Consider the following 21,256-nt stretch of genomic DNA (forward strand, 5'->3'; position numbering starts at 1 on the left):
GCATGAAGAATGCTGGGCGGGGGGTGTCAGCTGCAGGCCAGACAGCTCCCTGGCCTGAGTCGAGTGGTGGGGGTACGTGGTAGCGAGGGTGTGGTTGAGCATTGGCTGTGAATGGTGAGGTGTCAGGTTCAACCAGCAGGTGACATGTGACAAGGTACACCTGTGTCTATTCACTGGCTGTCTATTAATGTGTGTCTGTGTGTGTCTCTCAGAGAGCCAGTACAGAGAGAGAGAGCTGTATCTCCCCGTGTGTGTGAGCCTTAAAGAACACTGAAAAGTGAAAATAAAATTAAAGTGCACCTTGAATTGCATTGTCTGTATCCAGTTCCTCATTGTCCACTCTCGTAAAGTTGTTATACAATTCTGTAGACAACAGCTTTACTTTCAGACAATTGGAACGTTGGTCAGCAGTTCAAAATGAGCGCACATGCTCCTTGGGAAAAACAAATATGACCATTGCTGCTTCACGTACTCCAAAGCTGTCACTGGAGTAGCATTTATCATTTGGCGTTGCAAGTAATATGTTGTTTCCATGAGCTTTAACACTTTTGCCCTTTCTATGAGGAACCTTTATGTGAAAATATTTCCATCTTGTCTCTTATTTTCCAGGGATTCTTCTGTCTCCTCAGGTGGAAGCTCAGGCTGTCACAGTGTGCAGCCATACGTGTTTGCATGTCCACATTGTGGTTTAGCCCCATTTGCATTCTTTGATGTTCTGCGATGAGCAAGTGTATTGTTTCTGTTCAAAAGCTCTATGGATGTCTGTATTTGACACAGAATAGATTCATAACCTGTCCCTACAGTTGTTGTTCTGTCATCTGTATCCATAAATGACTGAGGATACTCTCATGCTATGTCCCTTGCAATCATGAGACACTGAACTCTGCTTGGATTCATGTCAATTTTTTTTGCATGTCATCAACAAGTACCCAGATCACCTGTCGTCCATCTGCTGTTGAAGGCCTTTTTCCATTCTGGTTGGCGTTGCAAAGTCTCGGAGGCATTTTGTTCCAGTTTGCTTTAAAAGTGTCAGGACAGTTTGCCCTTGCAGGCAAGGGGGATGCTGGAGGAAAGGACATGGGACTGTTTGAAACTGAAGAGCTTTGGTCCAGTGGGATGTATGCAGGCATCTTCCTTGGTGGGGCAAAAATAGATACAGGATGTGTAATGGGGAAAATATTTATATATGTCAGTACCCAACACCTCTTATTTTTTGCATTGAGGATACATTAAAACAAGACGGTCTTTTGATTTCATAAACTCTGTGAAATTTAGTTCCTGCTGAAATTTGGTCATTGTAATGTATGTTTATTTCTGTAATATCTAAACCCCCCACAAAAAAAAAAAAAAAAAAACAGCATGACTGAACAGGCCATTCTGTGCCTGGGAAGTTATTTAATTTGAGGGGATTCCTTCACAAATAATGTGCGCGAAATCTCTCATTTTGTGCAGTCAGGCAGACAGGAAGTCCGTGTGCGCATGTACATGCTTACTATCATTTTCTTTTTCTTCATCTTTTGGGTTTTATGGCAGCTGGCATCCAATGTTGCATTACTGCCATCTACAGGTTTACCTTGACTGTGCACTGACAGTTACATCATTCTGTTGCTAAACAAATAGCTGATCACACCGAGGTGCTCACTGACTGCCGATATTTATTAGTTTGGGCCTGTGTTTCCTTTCCTTCACAACATAATGTCTTTTCTTCTCGCTTTCCGTTACTGGAGTCGGTCTTTCCAGTTTCATTCGGATCCTCCATTGTTCTCTCCTGTTTCAAATTTGTATCCCATAATGCCTTGCGCGAATGGGGAAAGCCCACCACGTGATGCATGACATAGTATCTTGTATTGCGTCATGGTGAAGCAAGAAAAAATAGCGGAGAATTTAGGGCCACATGGTCCTAAACTCAATAATTGCTCTATTTTTAAAAAATCTAATAAAATTGTAAGTATGCGTTTCGAATTCAATAGCTTTCGGTCCACTAAACAAAAAGAATTGGATGTCAGAGAAAATTCTTTTTATGACCTTAACTTGAAAAATCTGAAAAGCAGTCTATCTTTAAGCTCTTTAACTTTTAATTACAGAAATATTAATTGTGTTATATGCATACAATCAAATCACCATCTTAACATGTGCAGGCCTTTCAGGTATCAATCAAATCCAATTAATAAAGTAAATGTGTCTCACTTTTGTAGCTTAGTCAAGAGCTTTTATATTTCAAGAGCTATGCCTCCTTCATCAAGGTGTGCAGTCATGCACATGTTCTCTTATCTGATCATTCATCCATCCATTATCTGTAGCCGCTTATCCTGTTCTACAGGGTCGTAGGCAAGCTGGAGCCTATCCCAGTTGACTATGGGTAAGAGGTGGGGTACACCCTGGACAAGTCACCAGGTCATCACAGGGCTAACACATAAAGACAAACATTCATACCTACAGTCAATTTAGAGCCACCAACTAACCTAACCTGCATGTCTTTGGGGGAAACCCACACAGACACAGGGAGAACTTGCAAACTCCACACAGAAAGGCCCTTGTCATTTGCTGGGCTTGAACCCAGGACCTTCTTGCTGTGAGGTAACAGTGCTAACCATTACACCACCATAGCTAATCATATGTTCTTTTTTTTAAATGATTGTTACACTATTGGCCTGATTTACTAAGACCTTTAGCATGTGTGAAACCTTTTAGCATATGCTAAAGGTCTTAGTAAATCAGGCTCTATATGTTCTCATCATAGTCAATGTTCTCTACCATATTTTGTTTTCTTATTGCATCTTTTTTAGTGTAGTTCCCCCCTCAACCTTATGTGCTCTTCTGTTATTGTCATTATTGTAGTAAATGGGATTGTGTTACCAGATATTACCACTAGGTGGAACCATGCCTCCTTAGAGACTAACCTAGGGGACATAGAGTTAGTATAGGGTACAAGTATCAGTCACGTCAGTGTTGCTGTACATGTGATGACAAGTGTTCAGTAAACTCAAGAGAAACCTACAGTCTTGTGTCCGCGCATCCTTCACTTACAAGGATATCACATTTGGCGACGAGGATACTGGTGAGCTCGGAAAACGCTGTTAATGGAGAAAACGGCTTGAGAGTTCTACAACGCAGATTCTTAGCTGATGTCGGACGGTGCGGAGCCAGCAGCTCGAGTGGCTGAAGAAGCTAGAGGGGCTAACAACGCCAGAGCAGCTAATCCACCAGTCAACAATGCTGAAATGGCTACTTCAATGGTAGGAACTCTTACTGCTTTCGACAGTCAAACACAGACTTGGGAGGAATATTGCGAAGTTTTGGAACACTTCTTTGAAGCGAATAGAATTGCTGACGCAGGAAGAAAGCGGGCGATACTATTGAGCTCAGTTGGTAGCAAGACGTACAGTTTAATGAGAAACTTGTTAAGCCCAGAAAAGCCTGGCGATAAAACATTCGCGCAATTGACCGAGTTGCTTCAGTCACATTATAACCCAAAGCCCAGTGAAATAGTCCAGAGATTCAAGTTTAATTCGAGGACAAGAGCGGCTAATGAGACTGTGTTGGAGTATGTGGCTGTGTTGAGGGAGCTCGCTAAGCATTGTAATTATGGAGACAAGCTGAAAGCTACGCGACAGGCTCGTGTGTGGCATTGCGGATGATCGCATGCAAAGGAGACTGTTGGCGGAGACTGGGCTGACATTCGACAAAGCATTGGAATTGGCACAATCTATCGAGGCAGCGAACAGGGATGTACGTGACTTGCAAACGAAGGCGTTGGAAAATACAGTAAACAAAAGTGCAACACCACAGACAGTGTATAAAATGAATGTAAGACCTAAATGGCAAAACAAGGGTGGTCCAGTAGCATGTTATTGGTGTGGGGGTGAGCATTTGGCACGGGACTGTCGTTTTCTGAACGAAAAGTGCCATGGGTGTGGGAAAAAGGGGCACGTGAAGAAGATGTGCAAGTCGACGCCTCCCAACGACCAGCGGCAGCAGGTTAAGGGGGGAGGGGAGAAAGAAAAGGCAACGGCAAAGAAAGAAAAAAGACAGTACACACATCACGTGGAGGAGTCCCCTGATCCACAATCCAGTGAGGAAGAAGTGTTTTCAATGCACAACCTAAAAGACTCTAAAATGACAAAAGTTGACCCCATTACCACACAGTTAGACATAAATGGACACAGTGTTGAATTTGAAGTGGATACAGGCTGTAGTGTCACTGTCCTAACAAAGACTGAATATAGCAAATTGTGGACTGCGGGAAATGCACAGGAGCTGCAGAACTGCTCCATGACACTGAAAACATACACAGGCGAACAAGTCGCAACTCTAGGGACAGCCAATGTAACTGTGACACACAAAGAGAAAGTGAAACACTTACCAGTAGTCATGGTAGCAAGTAGCGGACCAAACCTGCTAGGCCGCGCATGGCTCAGGGAGTTAGACATGAACTGTGTATATGTCAATAAGCTAGAACAGCCACAGCTAACTTGGCAAAAGGTGCTAACACAGAACGAAGAGGTATTCAAGGAGGAGCTTGGGACCTGGACAGGCCCACCAGCCAAAATATACATCAAAGAGGATGTGGCGCCAAAGTTCTACAAGCCCAGGCCCGTGCCCTACGCTATGAGGAAGAAAGTTGAAATGGAGTTGGAGAGGCTCACAAAGCAGGGCATAATCGAGCCAGCCAAATTTTCAGAGTGGGTGGCACCAATCGTGCCTGTGTTAAAGCCTGACAATTCTGTGCGCATTTGCGGAGACTACAAGCTCACAGTAAACCTAGTCTCCAAGCTCGAGCAGTATCCAATACCAAAATTGGAGGACTTATTCGAGAAGCTGACGGGAGGTGAGAAGTTCACAAAGCTAGACCTTAGTCATGCTTATCAACAAGTCACGCTCGACGAGGCCTCAAAGCCTTATGTCACGATTAACACACACAAAGGGCTCTTCCAGGTCAATCGCTTGCCGTTCGGAGTGTCCTCCAGTCCAGCCATCTTTCAACGGATGATGGAAGGGTTGGTGGCAGGCATCCCGAACGTGGCAGTGTACCTAGATGACATCCTTTTGACGAGGCGGAGTGACCACAAGCACCTGGAGACATTGAATGAAGTCCTACGGCGGCTAAGAGAGGCAGGTCTTCGACTCAAGCGAAACAAGTGCGCCTTCCTGGAGAGTGAAGCGGAGTTCCTTGGACACACCGTGGACGCCTCGGGGCTCCACCCTCTGCCAAACAAGGTAAAAGCCATACAGCAAGCACCTGCACCAAACAATGTCACAGAGCTGAGGGCCTACTTAGGCCTACTCAACTACTACAACAGATTCTTGCCAAACCTGTCGACATGGTTAGCTCCCTTGCACAAGCTGCTACAAAAAGAGACGCCGTGGCACTGGCATGAGGAGCAGGAGAGAGCATTCGAGGAGTCTAAGAGACTCATGCAGTCGTCTGAAGTGTTAGTGCATTATGACAGCCAGAAGGACTTGATCCTGTCCTGTGATGCGTCGCCCTACGGGGTAGGGGCGGTGTTGTCACATCGCATGCCAGATGGGCAAGAGCGACCAATCGGCTTCATGTCAAGAACACTCACAGCGGTGGAGACAAACTACTCACAACTAGACAAAGAAGGACTGGCGGTGATGTTTGGCATACAGCGATTTCACAAGTACTTATACGGCAGAAAGTTTGTCATTTGCACAGACCACAAACCTCTACTGTCTCTCTTCAATGAGATGAAAGCAGTGCCTCAAATGGCATCCCCTCGCATCCAATGATGGGCCGTGACCTTGAGAGCATATGAGTACGAGATCGTGTATAAGCCAGGTAAACACCACAGCAATGCAGACGCTCTGAGCCGACTCCCTCTACCTCAGTCGTCCAACAAGAGAGAGCAGGAGGAGCGTGTGCTTATGATGGAGGAGGTGACGCTCGTGTCAGCCAAAGAAATGAGCCAGTGGACACGCAAAGACCCAGTGCTGTCACGGGTGTGGCAGTTCATCCAACAAGGTTGGCCATCGCAACACACAGACCCAGCGTTCCAGCCTTATGTGGTGAGAAAAACTGAATTAAGTGTACAAGATGGTTGTGTGTTGTGGGGGTCACGTGTGGTGGTACCTCCACCAGGTTGTGAAGCACTGCTAGGCCAATTACACCATGGTCACCCTGGCATCACCAGAATGAAAGCCTTAGCCCGAAGCTACTTCTGGTGGCCAAAGCTAGAGGCTGACATTGAATCAGTAGTGAAGAGATGTAGCACATGCCAAGAACATCGCAACTTACCAGCTGCAGCACCACTTCACCCGTGGGAGTGGCCCAGCAAGCCATGGCAAAGGCTACACATCGATTATGCAGGACCTTTTATGGGTCACATGTTCCTGATCTTAATGGATGCCTATTCCAAATGGATGGACGCTTACCCAGTACACTCCGCAACCTCAGCAAACACAATTGAATGTCTGCGGAAAAGTTTCAGCAACCAAGGATTACCTGAGATGATTGTGTCAGATAACGGTTCATGCTTTGTCAGTGCCGAGTTTAAAGACTTCCTCAGCAAGAACAGCATCGAACACATCACCTCAGCACCTTACCATCCTTCCTCAAACGGTTGTGCTGAGCGGGCAGTCCAGACATTTAAATCCATGATGAAGAAGGCAGGTGAAGGCACCATACAAACAAAGGTGTCACGAGTGCTGTTTAGTTACCGCATAACCCCTCAGTCGACCACAGGGCTGTCACCTGCTGAAATGTTACAAGGCAGAAGGTTAAGATCAACATTAGACTTAGGACATCCAGATCTCAGAACCAAAGTGGAACGCAAACACATCACACACATCACATTATCTCTAGCCGCTTTATCCTTCTACAGGGTCGCAGGCAAGCTGGAGCCTATCCCAGCTGACTACGGGCGAAAGGCGGGGTACACCCTGGACAAGTCGCCAGGTCATCACAGGGCTGACACATAGACACAGACAACCATTCACACTCACATTCACACCTACGGTCAATTTAGAGTCACCAGTTAACCTAACCTGCATGTCTTTGGACTGTGGGGGAAACCGGAGCACCCGGAGGAAACCCACGCGGACACGGGGAGAACATGCAAACTCCGCACAGAAAGGCCCTCGCCGGCCCCGGGGCTCGAACCCAGGACCTTCTTGCTGTGAGGCGACAGCGCTAACCACTACACCACCGTGCCGCCCCGGAACGCAAACAGTCTACACAAAAGAAACATCATGACAAGCACGGATCAGAGAGAAGTTTTCAAGTGGGAGATGCAGTGATCACACGAAACTTCAGTCATGGGCCTAAATGGATTCCTGGTTTCATTACCAAAGTCACAGGACCAGTGTCTTACAAAGTCATGTTAGGAGATGGGACTGTAGTGCACAGGCATGTGGACCAGACTCTGGCAAGGCCTGACGACAGACCCTTTATGGAACCTAAAATTCCTGAAACATCCACAGTGCCTATGTCATGCTCTGATTCAGGTGTTGTTTCAGAGAATCCGGTAGCAGTGGAAAGTAGCTGCACCACGCCAGATGGAGGTCTGCAAGACAACACAACACCACCAGTGTCAAGCATTCCATCCCCAGTTGCAGTAAAGGAAACACCACCCCAACAAACAGCTACACCTGCTCGACGGTCTCAAAGGACTGTATCCAAACCTGCTTATCTCAAGGATTATGTGGAATAATTAAAAAAAAAAAGCATTGATTGTAATTTTGTGTTATGTTTATATTATTTAGTAGGTGTCACTGTAAACAAATGAAGGTGGCTAGTTTTGTAAGGCTGCAGAGGAATTCAGTAATTTCAGTAATTTTTGAGTTATGTGTTTTAAGGGAAAAGTAATAGCTTAAGGGGGGAGGAGTGTAGTAAATGGGATTGTGTTACCAGATATTACCACTAGGTGGAACCATGCCTCCTTAGAGACTAACCTAGGGGACATAGAGTTAGTATAGGGTACAAGTATCAGTCACGTCAGTGTTGCTGTACATGTGATGACAAGTGTTCAGTAAACTCAAGAGAAACCTACAGTCTTGTGTCCGCGCATCCTTCACTTACAAGGATATCACAATTATATATTTCCTTTAATGTATCATGAAGAAATTATTTTGGAAATAAGAAAAAATGAACGTCTGAAACCTTAATTATCTTTATGTTTCTAGGCATCCAGAAGTTTTCTGCACTGAATGAGCTTTATGAACTTTTCACTGTCTTGCTCTCTCATACACTGCAGCTGTCTCTACACCTTGCTGTATCAGCTTCTCTGCCATATGACTTAATGACTCTACAGGAATACTGGAAATTATGGAGAGGATGCCCTCCCTGATCAGATCACTAGGTTCCAGCATCCTATAGAAATAGAAAAATGTGCTGGAGTGAGATCATTGACAAGCCAAGCATATTATACTTTGGCAGAGAATAGCAGTCCAGTAGTCTGGCTAATGCGACTTCAAAGCTCTGCGAGCATTTGGTCTGGCAAAGATATTAAGCCCAACCGTTTCCCAAAGTGCGTGGTTGACCCGCCTCCCTGAAATGCCTCAGTTTGCTACTGGTCGAAGCCAGAAAAGGCTGTGACGAAGCTTAAACCAATCACATCACTCTTTCTTCTGACATATGTGACGCGATGGGGCTAACTGGTCGATTAAACTCTTACCGAAGCCGGTCGGGAACAAGGCAAAAACGTCCTTCCTTTCAATAAATACCTCCAGGGCTGCTCTTTGCTCCATTTTCAATGAGAACTTCCTGTTGAATGCTTTCAATACAGCATCTACCGCTGTGTCAAAGGCTTGCCGCTGCTTCATGTTCGTAATGTTTCTAGTGAATGAAGCGCTTCCGGCATAGATTCTGTAAACAATCTATGGCTTCCGGTCGCAGTTCTACTACGTCAGTGCCTTGAACACGCCTCTACCCAGGGCCGTTGGAGATGCTCAAAGTTGATTGGCTCCCGATTTTTCGGGAGCTTGGAAGAGCTGTAGATAGCTTGCCTTGCCAGACTAAGCTCGCAACAGGCCCTCGTGTTGGGTCACACTTAGGATGGGCGGGCCCAGGCTAGCAGTCCAGTAGCCTATTATGATCAGTGCAGACATAGTATGTACTGTCTGGAAGGCAATTAACCCCTTGATAAACAAGACAGCCGGATTGGCATTTTTCTGTGACAAAGTAGACAGCAGTTGCATTGTGAATTAAAATTAACTTTATTTTGCCAAAGACAGGTCCTTCATCACTTTTGCCCATAGTCAGCTGGGATAGGCTCCAGCTTGCCTGTGACCCTGTAGAACAAGATAAAGCGGCTAGAGATAATGAGATGAGATGATGTCCTTCATAATTTTCTTCCAAAAAACACATGTTCTTTTCACAGAGTGAGCCTTTAACTTCATGTGCTGCAACAGTGTTGCTTGGCTGAAAGCAGAAAAGGAAAACAGCTTCTTCTATCTTATCACTGTAGTCCTGTACAAAAAGTCTGTGCCCCTTTCAATGGCAACACATGGTTGGAGGATATAACCAGCACTAAAGTAAGCTTGCAGAAGCTGATGCCTTTCAGGAAGAGTGGCACATAGGTTCCTGAACTTGTGCAGCTTGGAAGAACACTGCTTGAAATATGCATGCTTACTCTCAAAACATAGAATCCATAAACATGTAAGAGGCCCAAAGTGAATGGTTAGGTCTGGGTAATGAGATAAATAATGGCCTTAACAAGGAGGTAGTATAGGTTGACATACATGAAAGAAGGAAAGATTATTGAATTTTGAATCACATTTGATGCGGCCATTGTAAGGTTCAGCTGTCCTGAATGAGGCTTTTCCCAAGATAGAGGAAGTGAATGTCTCATGATCAATATCTCAAAATCTGAAAACATGAATACTCTTGCTAAAGTTCTTGCTGAAATTAGCCAATGTTGTGTGATCCCAAGTTGTCATCAGCAATGGTACACAACATGCTTCTGTACATCTGTCCATCAGACATGACCAAACCATTTTCTTCTAGATCTTTCAGATCTCTTATAAAAGAGCTAAAGACTTTGTCATGGTCAAAGTATTTATAATCCTGCTCTCAACATAATAAAGCCAGTTGCATTTTATCCACACTTGACCTATTGTGTGGTGCTATATCTGCCAGTGAAAAGTACACAGCAAGAATTTTATGCTTCTTCTTGCCTGATTCCAATAAATCAGCAACTTCAAAAGCATCCTGATACAAGATTAGGCCCAAGGAGTTTGGATAAGACTGAAACAATGCATTTTCTGCAACATTGCTACCTTCCCATATATCTTCCAGTGTGTCCTTGGGTCAAGTTGGGGAAAACACCTGCTTATAGGCATACACTTGTTGCCTGACTGATTCACACTGAAAGAGAGACCTGAGTGTCTCTGTGATGAGTACATACTGACCAAAGCTTTCCTTTCCTGTCTCATTCTGTCCAAGACATATTGAAATTGGTTCAATGTATCTGAACTGACTTTTAAATACAGATTTTCTTCTTTTATCAGTTTTCAATGGACCAGTGTTGCATGCCTGGAAAAGATTCTCTAATTTTCAGACATCGAAAATGTTAATTATATCACCCTCAGATACACCCCCAATTCCAAAAAAAGTTGGCATACTGTCCATCCATCCATCCATCCATTATCTGTAGCCACTTATCCTGTTGTACAGGGTCGCAGGCAAGCTGGAGCCTATCCCAGCTGACTATGGGTGAGAGGTGGGGTACACCCTGGACAAGTCGCCAGGATATCGCAGGTTGGCATATTGTGTAAAACATAAATAAAAACAGAATGTGAAGATTTCCAAATCATGGAAACCCTATATTTAATTGCAAATAGTACAAAGACAACATATCAAATGTTGAAACAGAAATCTTATTTAATTTATTTATTTTTAAAAAAATATATGCTCATTTTGAATTTGATGTCAGCAACAAGTTTCAGAAAAGTTGGGACGGGGCAACAAAAGACTCAAAAAGTTGTGTAATGCTAAAAAAAAACTAATTTGGGGATCACATCATCTATTGTACATAATATCATTAAAAGATTTAGCGAATCTGGAGAAATCTCTGTATGCAAGATACAAGGCTGAAAACTGACATTGGATGCCTGTGATCTTCAGGCCCTCAGGTGACACTGCATTAAAAGCAGGCATGTATCTGTTGTGGAATTCACTATATGGGCTCAGGAACACTTCAGAAAACCATCGTCTGTGAAAACAGTTCATTACTGCAGCCACAAATGCAAATTAAAACTATATATAAACAATATCCAGAAACACTGCTCCCTTCTTTTGGCCCAATGGACTGAGGCAAAGTGGAAAATTGTCCGAAGGTCTAACGAATGAAAATTATAAATTCTTTTTAGAAATCATGGACACCACATCCTTCAGACTAAAGAGGAGAGGGACCAATCTGGCTTGTTATGAGGGCACAGTTCAAAAGCCAACATCTGTGATGGTATGAGTGTTAGGGTTTTGCTGGGATATGAACCTGGTTCGTTGGTGTGATGATCCAGCAAACCCCCACTAGGCCACCAGGGGAATGACTCAAATGCAGAGGCGTGAGGCGGAAGTAGAAAAAGTAACAAAAGGTTTATTTATACTATGTACACTATATACAATCCAGGGCAAAACAAAAAAAACAAAAACAAAGAGTATAATTCAAAAAGAAAAAGACAAAAATGCAAAAGCTCAGAAGATCCACAAAACACAGTACAAAGGAAACTGGAGATAAACATAACAGCACAAAGACTCCGTGACAAGAGGACTGAACTCAGGGGTATAAATACACAAACTAATTAAGGACACAGGTGAAGATAATTAGGACTAACAGGCAATTAACAAAAAAAAACACAAAACACAGGAACAGTGGCGGCCTCTAGAGGCCAAAATAAATATGACACGAAAAGGAAATAACAGCGGCCTCTAGAGGCCAAAACAGTCCAAGTCCTAACAGGACCCCCCCCTCTAGGAGCGTCTCCTGACGTTCCCAGGGCGATCCGGATGGGCCGAATGGAAGTCCCGACACAGTTCTTTATCCAGGACATCCCGAGCAGGAACCCAGCAGCGCTCCTCAGGACCATAGCCCTCCCAGTCCACCAGATATTGCAACCCGCCGCGGACCCGGCGGGAGTCAAGCAGGCGATGCACAGTGAACACAGTCTGCCCCTGGAAGATGCGGGGGGGGGGTTCCTAGGGGCAGGGGCATACGTAGACGTCAGTACAGGCCGCAACAGGGAAACATGGAAAGTGGGGTTGATCCTCAGAGTCCGGGGCAACTGGAGCCGGTAGGAGACAGGGTTCACCCTGCGCACCACCTTGAAGGGGCCAATGTAGCGAGGAGCAAGCTTGCGGTTCTCCACCCGCAGCGGAAGGTCCTTAGTGGACAGCCAAACCCGCTGCCCAGGGCGGAAATTGTGTGCAGGTCTTCTATGGCGGTTGGCCTGAGTCTGGTTGGTTCTGGAGGTCTGTATGAGGGTCTTCCTGACCTTGCTCCAGGTCTTGCGACACCGTCTCACATATTGGTTGACCGAGGGCACCCCCGCGTCCTCCTCCTGGTCCGGGAACAGAGGTGGCTGGAACCCGAATTGGCACTGGAATGGCGACAGCTTGGTGGCCGATGACTGCAGGGTGTTGTGGGCGTACTCTGCCCATGGCAGCCAGGTGCTCCATGATGTCGGGTTATCCATAGCCAGGCCTCGCAGGGTGGTTTCCAGGTCCTGGTTGAGCCTCTCCGTCTGACCATTGGACTGTGGGTGAAACCCAGAGGAGAGGCTGGCAGTGGCTCCGATGACCTTGCAGAACCCATGCCACACTCGGGAGGAGAACTCGGGCCCTCGGTCTGAGACGATGTCCTGTGGAGGACCAAAGACTCGGAAGACATGATTAAATATAAGTTTCGCTGTTTCAAGAGCAGAGGGGAGTTTGCACAGAGGTATGAAGCGGCAGGCCTTGGAGAATCTGTCAACAATGACCAAAATGACCATGTTACCTTGTGACTCAGGGAGACCCGTGATGAAGTCGACTGCCACGTGGGACCAGGGACGCCGGGGAATGGTCAGAGGATGCAGGAGACCCTGGGGACGCTGTTGTGGGTTCTTGGTTCTGGTGCAAACCTCACAGGACAGGACAAATGACCTTACTTCCTGCTCCATGTTAGGCCACCAGAAGCGTCTTTTCAGGAAGTCCAGGGTCCTCCGAGCTCCCGGGTGGGCGGTGAGAGGGGAAGAGTGACCCCACTGGAGAACCTTGGCCCGGGCTTGATGTGGGACGTACAAGAGGCCCGGTGGCCCCGTCCCAGGACCGGGGTCCTGGCGTTGGGCTCGTCGAACAGCCTCCTCAATACCCCAGCGGACAGGGGCCACAATCCGGGACACCGGGATAATAGGCCCGACTTCATTCTCCCTGTTAGTGGCAGAGAACAGCCTGGACAGTGCGTCCAGTTTGGTGTTCTTGGAGCCGGGACGGTACGAGAGGGTGAAGTCAAACCGACTGAAAAACAGGGCCCACCTAGCCTGTCGAGGGTTCAGTCTCTTGGCTTGCTGGAGGTACTCCAGGTTCTTGTGGTCAGTCCAAACCAGGAATGGATGTTGCGCTCCCTCCAGCCAGTGCCTCCACTCCTCAAGGGCCAGTTTGACCGCTAGCAGTTCTCGATCCCCCACATCGTACCGGGACTCCGCAGGACTCAGGCGGTGGGAGAAGTAAGTGCAGGGGTGCAGCTTTCCTTCCGAACGTTGAGAGAGTACCGCGCCGACACCACTGTCCGAGGCGTCCACCTCCACGATGAATGGTTGGGAGGTGTCCGGGAGGACCAGAATGGGTGCCGTGCAGAAGCGGGCCTTGAGGTCTTTGAACGCCTTTTCTGCCTGAGGAGACCAGCCATAAGATCCACCTGTCCCTTTGGTGAGGTCTGACATGGGTGCTGCCACAGAACTGAAGTTCCTGATGAACTTGCGGTAGAAGTTAGCGAATCCTAAGAACCGCTGAACCTTCTTAACGGACTTGGGAGTAGGCCAGTCCCGGACGGCCAGGGTCTTGGCAGGGTCCATTTGGAGTTGGCCTGTCCGTACAATAAATCCCAGAAAGGAGACCTCGGGAACATGAAATTCGCATTTCTGGGCCTTGGCGAACAGATTGTTCTGTAGCAGCCTCTGGAGAACCTGGCGGACATGGTGGCGGTGCTCCTGCACGGTCTTGGAAAAGATAAGGATGTCATCGAGGTAGACAAAGACGTACAGGTTAATCATGTCCCTTAAGACGTCGTTGATTAGGGCCTGAAAAACAGCTGGTGCATTGGTGAGTCCGAAGGGCATCACCTGGTATTCGTAGTGCCCAGACGGGGTGTTAAAGGCAGTCTTCCACTCGTCTCCCTGTCGGATACGGATGAGGTGGTATGCGTTCCGTAGGTCCAACTTGGTGAAGACGGTGGCGCCTTGGAGCAGGTCGAAAGCAGTGGACATCAGCGGAAGGGGATATCGGTTGCGCACAGTGATCTTGTTCAGGCCCCTGTAGTCAATACATGGTCGAAGCCCCCCATCCTTCTTGCCGACAAAGAAGAAGCCGGCACCAGCAGGTGAGGTGGAGGGTCGAATGAACCCAGAGACCAGGGCGTCTTTGAGGTATTCCTCCATAGCCTTGCGTTCTGGCTGAGAGAGGGAAAACAGTCTGCCACGAGGAGGGGTAGTCCCAGGGAGCAAGTCGATGGCACAGTCGTAGGCCCGGTGCGGAGGAAGAACGGCGGCCCTGCTCTTGCTGAATACCTCCTTGAGATCCCAGTACTCTGTGGGAACTTGAGATAACTCGGTGAGATCAGGGGGCTCGGCAGGAGACACAGGAGAGCTAGAGAGCAGACAAGAGGCATGGCATGCAGGGCCCCATTCCACAACCTGGCTTGTTACCCAGTCTATGCGAGGGTTGTGGCGAGTAAGCCAAGGAAGGCCTAGAATAACTGGGAACTCAGGTGAAGGAATCAGGTGCAGGGATATTTCTTCCTTGTGACCTTGAGACTGGAGGAAGACTGGAGAAGTAACTTGAGTGACTCTTCCATCACCTAACGCTTGGCCATCGAGGGCAGACACAGACAGAGGGACTTCAAGAGGTGCAGTAGGTATATTGATGCTTTGGGCGAAGTGAATATCCATAAAGTTCCCAGCCGCCCCTGAGTCTATCAAAGCTTGACAAGAGTGGACAGACTCACCCCAGGAGATGGAGACCGGGATGTAGATTCCTTGGCCAGGGAGTCCGGGAGAGAGGGTAGGCCCCGTCACAACCCTCTTTCGGCTGGACGGGGCAGTCCTTTTCCCAAGAGTTCGGGACATGATGCTCGGAAGTGACCAGGCTTGCCACAGTAGATGCAGCATTTGTCCCTCCTTCTGCGCTCCCTCTCAGATGCGGAGAGGCGAGTACGACCCACTTGCATGGGTTCTGGACAGTCACTGAAGGAGGTAGACGGTCTCCAGGTAGAGGTAGGGAGGCTGGGGGGGCTCAAGGCTTGGTGGCGTTCTCTCATCCTGTTGTCCAGACGAATAGCATGTGAGATGAGGGTTTTGAGGTCACTTGGGCATCCAATAGAGGCCAGACTGTCCTTGATGGGGTCAGACAGACCATGGTGGAAGGCTGACACCAGGGCAGTCTCGTTCCATCCACTTACTGCTGCGAGTGTTCGGAACGAGATGGCGTAATCTGCGACGCTTCGTCCTTGCCGGATGGACATGAGCTTTCGGGCTGCGTCGGTACTGATGTCTGCCTGATCGAAGACCCGAAGCATCTCTTCAGAAAACAGCTGGAAATCAAAGCACTCAGGTCCCTGTCTTTGCCAGATAGCAGTAGCCCAGGCTCGCGCCTTACCAGCTAATAAGGTGATCACAAAGGCAATCTTGCGGCAATCCGTAGTGTAGGTGGTAGGCTGAAGCTCAAAGGTGAGTTGACACTGGGTAAGGAACTCTCGGCACTCACTGTGCTTGCCGTCATACCTCTGTGGTGCAGGAAGGCTGGGTTCTCGAGGTGAAGAAGGCAGCATGGCAGGAGGCACTGGAGCAGGAGTGGGAGCTGGATCAGGAGCAGGAACTGGATCAGGAGCAGGAGAAGCAGGCAGAGATGTCAGCTGTGCCAGGGTTTTCCCAATTTGCTGAAGTAGTTCCTCGTGGCGAGCAAGGGCCTCACGTTGGCTGGTGAGCGTACGTCCATGAGCGTCCATGGTCGCTCCGAAGCGTGTCAAAGCTGCCATAATTCCCTGAAGGTTGGCCGGGTAGACAGTTGAAGCAGCCTCTGCTGAGTCGGTCATGACGGAGTCTTTCTGTTAGGGTTTTGCTGGGATATGAACCAGGGCCCTGTACTACGAACGGAGGTTAACCTACCCAGAAGTAACCCAGGGTTCCCCCACTAAACCGGGGTTGACAAAACCTGGTTATCTTGTTTCGGGTTAAACGGTACTACGACGCCAGTTATGAAGTTGATTTGTTGAACCTGGTTTAACCTAATCAGGGTTAATGCGCATTCACGTTAAAGGGGAGGTTATCAGCGCAAATCACCACTGTTCACAATGGCACGGTCACCGTACTTCACGGAGGAAGAATGCGCTGTCATAATGCAAAGCTACGAGGAGTTCAAGACAACATTAAGAGCAAAATCTAACACAGCGGCTGCCAATAAGGAGTGGCAAGCATGTTGGCAACGAATTGCCGATCGGGTAAATGCGCAAATACATTCTCCCCTCTACATGTTCCAGAACAGAAGTATAGGATGAGAGAAAGCTTCATGATCAATCACAAGTCACAGAAAATGGTCCTTCAACGTGGCCCCAGTCATATATAGCTTGTTTAATGTCCGAAAAATCCTGAATAAAATTTGGTATGGTAAATTCATGGAGTAGCCTACTTAAGCTGGTATGTGCACAGAGTCACATGAATTAGGATGACTGACTGTTCAGTCCCTTTGACTAAGTTGGTGTATGTCCTGTGAACATTTCAGAGGCAACAGCAGTGCCAAACGCACCTGGCAACAGGTGAAAATGAAATATAAAAACATCATTCATAATGGTAAGTCTGTGTGTGTGTCGTTCTTTTTCTGTACTGTTTCAGATAAAGCTTTTGCCCAAGGACAAGAAGTAGGCTAAACAGCATTTGCCTTTTATTTATTCAAGTGTTTGCCTAATAGTTCAAATTGTTTTGTATATAGTTTATAATGTAGTTGTGTGATATTAATGATAATATTGTGGGAAAACTACTTTGCACGGACGTTCATTTAATTTATTCTATCGTCATCTTGTTTGTTCTATTTTTGTGTATTTTATTTATTTATCTGTTTGTCTAGTTGTATCTATTTTTCTAATATATTTTTTGCATTAATTGTTTTTTCCTATTAAAATAATCTTGTGTTCTTGTTATAACTTTTTATCTATTTATCTGACTGTTTAGTTGCATCTATTTTTGCTACAATTTCAATATTTTTAATACAAGTTTTTTTTCTATTAAAATGTTCGTGTTATATTTATTGTAGTTGTATCTATTTTATATCTCAGACTTAAATATTTTTGTAAAACAAGTGTTTTTTTTCTATAAAATATTCTTGCATTCTTAATAACTGTTCTTGAGTGGGTTTTTTTTTTTTTTTACAGAAAAGCCGTTCTGCATGGACATTCATTGAAGCCCTCATTGTTTTTTAATGGTTATTTATGAGCATTTAGGGGTTACAATAATGTAAGTCTAGGTTGCTTTATATAAAAGGTATGTCCAGAAATATTGATGTCACTGTCTAAGCAGAGGGATCTGGCTTCTTTAGACGCTGTCTTCGTAAAACTGAATAAATATTTAAAAAGAGCCAAATGAGCCAGTCTTTTGAACGGCTCTTTTCAAAGAACGGATCACAAAGATGCGGATCCCATCAAAGAGCCATAAATCCCATCTCTAATCTGCGCTCCGATATCGCACGGGTCATACAGGTACGCTGGCATTGTCTCTAGAGGAAATGTCGGTGGAGAGGTGGTGTTTAAAAAGGGTGTGGTTAATCGGAAACCTCGGGTTAACCAAGAACATAACCTGAGACGAGCAGGTTTGAGATGCAGCGTAAGTTGCCATGGCAGCATACCTCGGTTTGAACATAGCCAACTTTCGTAGTATGGGTTAATCGGGAAGTTACGCTGCACGTGATCAAGTTACTCTCGAAGTTACCCTGGTAAGCCAGAAAACCCGCTTCGTAGTACAGGGCCCTGGTTCGTTGGTGTGATGATCCAGCAAACCCCCACTAGGCCACCAGGGGAATGACTCAAATGCAGAGGCATGAGGCGGAAGTAGAAAAAGTAACAAAAGGTTTATTTATACTATGTACACTATATACAATCCAGGGCAAAACAAAAAAAACAAAAACAAAGAGTATAATTCAAAAAGAAAAAGGCAAAAATGCAAAAGCTCAGAAGATCCACAAAACACAGTACAAAGGAAACTGGAGATAAACATAACAGCACAAAGACTCCGTGACAAGAGGACTGAACTCAGGGGTATAAATACACAAACTAATTAAGGACACAGGTGAAGATAATTAGGACTAACAGGCAATTAACAAAAAAAAAACACAAAACACAGGAACAGTGGCGGCCTCTAGAGGCCAAAATAAATATGACATGAAAAGGAAATAACAGCGGCCTCTAGAGGCCAAAACAGTCCAAGTCCTAACAATGAGTGTGCATTAGTGTACATGAGATGGGTAGCTTGTACATCTGGGAAGGCATCATTAATGCTGAATGATTTATACATGTTCCATAACAATATACTGCTATTCAGACAAAATATTTTTCAGAAAAGGCCTTCCTTCTTTCAGCAGGACAATGCCAAACCGTTTTCTGCACATATTAAAACTGCATAGCTCCATTGTAAAAGAGTCTATGTGCTAAACTGGCCTGCCTGCAGTCCAGACCTGTCTCCCATTTAAAACATTTGGTGCATTATGAAGTGCAAAATATAACAAAGGAGACCGGAACTGTTGAGCAACTGAAATTGTATGTCAGACAAGAATGAGACAGCATTTCTCTTTCAAAACTACAGTGTAATAAGTCCCTGATGTGGGTGGAGTACAGAAGCAAGGCAGGTGAGAGACAAAGTTCACACACACTTTTTTTTGCATTATGTTCGTGTTGCTCTTCAGCTTTAACCTCTGTTTTAGTCACACACGGACACATGCATACACACACACACACACACACACACACACACACACACACACACACACACAGTTGTGTTCTGGTCTGGGAGATCCCTTCTCTCTGCTCTCTCCCTCCTTTTCTATCCTCCACCATCACCACAACAAACACACACACACACACACACACACACACCATTAATCGACAACAGGTGCATTGACTTTGCCACTCACCTTCCCTGGCCCCACTCTCCATTCACAAACTGATACTAGGCTACACCCCCACTGCCACATACCTCCACCACCCGACTCAGGCCGGGGAGCCATCCAGCCTGCAGCAGACCCACCCCCACCCCCCGACGGGACAGGAAGTCTGCCACCACCATCTGCACCCCCCAGCCTGTGGACCACCTCGAATTTAAATGGCTGGAGGGTGAGATACCAACAGGTGATCTGCACATTGGCATCCTTCATGTGGTGGAGCCACTGGAGGGGCGTGTGGTCAGAACAGAGGGTGAAAGGGCACCCCAGCAGGTAGTATCAGAGGGTGAGGACCACTCACTTGATGGCCAGGCACTCCTTTTTGATGTTTCTGTACTTACTTTCACGCATCGAGAGCTTGCAGCTGATGTACAGCACAGGATGTTCCTCCCCCTCCACCTTCTCTGTCCAATGCATCTGTCTGCAAAATAAAGGGGAGAGAGAAGTCAGGGGAGTGTAAGAATAATCCCCACACAGTGCAGCTTTTACCTTAGTGGAAGCCTGTTGGCACTGCTCCGTCAACTGGACTGGATCTGGTGCTCCCTTTTTAGTGAGATCAGTCAGCAGACTGGTAACACCGAATAATTAGGTATGAACCTACGATAGTAGCCAGCCAGCCCCAGGAACTGTCTCACCCCCTTTTTGGTTTGGGCCTCAGGCAGGCTGCAATCGCTGCAGTCTTGTCAATTTGGGGAAACACCTGCCCATGACCCAAGTGGAAACCCAGATATTGTACTTCCACCCGTCCAATTGCACAGGTTTTTGGGTTAGCTGTGAGACCCACATGCCTCAGTGACTCTAGGACAACTCTAGGACAGCTCTAAGGTGTTCAAGGTGCTGTGGCCAATCATTGCTGTACACGATAATGTCATTGAAGTATGCTGCCACATAGGCAGCGTGGAGATGGAGGATCTTGTCCATGAGCCACTGGAACATAGCAGGAGCCCCAAATAACCCAAAAGGAAGTGTGACAAACTGGTGTAATCCAAACGGTGTGGAAAAGGCCGTTTTCTCTTGGGATAGAGTGGTTAAAGGGATCTGCCAATATCCCTTCGTTAAATCCAGTGTCGAATAAAAGTGAGCAGCACCTAACCGATCAAGCAACAAATCAATGCAAGGCATTGGGTATGCATCAAATTTAGACACCACGTTGACTTTTCTATAGTCTACTCAGAACCGGATCGACCTGTTGGTCTTGGGTACCAGGACCACCAGGTTGCTCCAGTCACTGTGTGACTCTTTGATTATGCCCATGTTGAGCATGGCCTTGAGTTCATTCTGAACCATCTTTTTTTTGGGTTCAGGTAAGTGGTAAAGGCAGCTGTGCACCACCATTCCAGGGGGCATTTCATTGTGGTGTTCTATGAGGTGGGTGCAGCCGGGAAGGGGCGAGAACATGTCGGAAAATTCCTCATGCAACTTGGCAACCTCTGTGAGTTGGGCTGGTGAGAGGTGGTCTCCACAAGGGACCAGAGCAGTTTGTATTGTTGCTTTGGTTGTTTTTACCTTTGGGCCCAGCTCCGTCTTCTCCAGAACTACCGATGCCAATGCCACAGGTACCCCTGGTTCCAACATTTTAACAGGTTGAGGTGGTATATTTTCAAGGCCCCTCCCCTATCCGTTTGCCTCACCTCATAGTCGACGTCCCTGATTTGCCGTGTGACCTCGAAGGGCGCTTGACACTTGGTGATTAATTTAGAGCTTGACGTGGGCAATAACACAAGTATTTTGTCTCCCGGGGTGAAGTATCTGAGGCATGAGCCCCTGTTGTACAGCCGGGCTTGACGTTTTTGTGCCTGCCATAAATTCTCCTGGGTTAAGTGCGTGAGGGTGTGGAGTCTTGTGCGCAGGTCGAGAACATATTGAATTTCATTCTTACTAGGTGAAGGTCCCTCCTCCCAA

At 46.7% G+C, this 21,256-nt stretch overlaps 1 pseudogene; it reads left to right on the plus strand.

Annotated features, from left to right (window-relative positions):
- The first annotated feature begins 3,125 nt into the window (after nt 1-3,125).
- On the plus strand, nt 3,126-7,670 carry LOC132895894 (uncharacterized protein K02A2.6-like; annotated as a pseudogene).
- The last annotated feature ends 13,586 nt before the right edge of the window (nt 7,671-21,256 follow it).

The sequence above is a fragment of the Neoarius graeffei genome, chromosome 13 (assembly GCF_027579695.1).
Source record: "Neoarius graeffei isolate fNeoGra1 chromosome 13, fNeoGra1.pri, whole genome shotgun sequence".
Lineage (NCBI taxonomy): Eukaryota > Metazoa > Chordata > Actinopteri > Siluriformes > Ariidae > Neoarius > Neoarius graeffei.